Source organism: Setaria italica, chromosome V (assembly GCF_000263155.2).
Source record: "Setaria italica strain Yugu1 chromosome V, Setaria_italica_v2.0, whole genome shotgun sequence".
NCBI classification, from domain to species: domain Eukaryota; kingdom Viridiplantae; phylum Streptophyta; class Magnoliopsida; order Poales; family Poaceae; genus Setaria; species Setaria italica.
The window spans coordinates 43,757,944-43,759,726 of record NC_028454.1 but is presented as its reverse complement, the minus strand read 5'-3'; positions in this window follow the sequence as shown (position 1 = coordinate 43,759,726).

Here is a 1,783-nt window from a genome sequence, read left to right as displayed (position 1 = left end):
CCCAATTCGGGGGTTGGGGGGGGGGGAGGAGGAATGGTAAGAGTATGACGAGTAACAAGATCATGTCACGTTGGACGGCGATGCCTCGGGGAGCGAAAAGGAGGCGAGGAAAGCGACCACAAAGGGCGGATCGCAGCGGAAGTCGGTGCTGGAATTATTCGGCCGTCACGATGCTCTCTCGTCTCGGACGGAGGCTCGGATCATCTTTATCGCGACTGCCATGGTCGAGTCGACAGCATTTCGTGAGGAGCTCTGAAGAAAGTCGCGTCTTTTCGGGCGCTGCACTGTGGTTTCTCGTGCGTTTGTTCTCCTACTCCAATCCTCACTGATCTGACGGCTACATCGTACACTGAAACCACTCTGCTGTACAGTGTTCAGTACAGCCGAGTGACAAGCCATCAGCCGGAACCGGCAAATCTTGGCTCTGAACCTCCAGCCTCCACACATCCAGTGTCGGTGGCGTTGATCCTCACTGTGCTGGTACATCTCGTCACTTTCTGGAAGAAACTAGTGGCATTTAAAATACTAGTATAGGAAATAAATCTAGTCCATGCGATTCATCATTCGAGTTGGGTTTAAAAAAAGAGACAAGTGCCACGTTTCTGTAACGAATCTTGATGCCCCTTTTTTTTCTTGATTTGCAAGCATGTACTGCTGTACTTGAAGGACATACTGGTAGACGATCCGATGCAGAAAAAGCTGAAGCGTGAGGTTGGTGTGTGTACCCTGTTTATTCTTTTCAATTGGGCGCATAATGCTCACATGCCATGTGGTTCTGTACGGCCTTGTTGCCGGGTAGACGCTGCTGTCTGCTGATCGATCAGCTGCTGCTGATGCATATGCTATTGGTAGCACTGTCCTCATCAATTCCTCAATCATGCATGGGGCATGGCCTCTCACAATGATTAGAGAAGAAGCCTACATTAAATCCACAGCATGGGGTGCAGAAGAGAAAATTGGCCGACGAGGCATCCCCAACTGTCAAGCAGCCGAGCACGCGAGATCTTCTTCGTCAGGCTGCTGGTAGCCTTCCCGTGTCCTAGATCAACAGCTGGATTTGACTATTAGCCTGCGATTAGCTTTTAAGCTTCCCGTTTGGACGTAACTGATAGATCCTAGATAGTCTGGTGACAGAGATCACTCAGGCCGTGCATTGGAATGTCACCCAAAGAGGCTGCGGCTATGCTGGTCCTTGCGCTTTTGAAAAGCGAGCTGATATGTGGTCGCTCCTTCCCAACACTATGCCCAACCCAATAATCAACCCAAGGATGATGCACACTTTGGCATGCTATTTACCTTTTGTCATGAGCTTGTTATCAGTCAGTGACGGCCTGACGGGTGATGGGCTATCAGCACGGCATTTTTGTGAGCCATGACCCTGAAAACGACAGAGAAACAAGAGTTAGGCACTGCACGCATGCATGCACGCAGGAACATTAGCATATAATATATAACTAGCAGCGGTTAATGACCAACCTAATGGAACAAACGGATGAGACAGAAAAGGCTTATGTTGCAACTGCTAAATGTTCCTTTTCGCTTTTTTGCTTACGAAGCAAGGGGAAGGAAGGAAGAGGAGCTGCCGAGGCTGGAGCTGGATGTGGTGGTTTCGGTTTGGCAGTCGACATCAGTGAGCAGTGCACCCTCCAAATCTCCAATGCATCCACTAGACCAAAAGAAGAGAATCCTTTTTGTTGTGGTAAGGTCTAAGGTGAAGGGCCAGAGCAGAGCAAAAAGGCTTGGGACTGCAAAAGCTGGCCCAGAAAGTGCCGAGATAGATTCT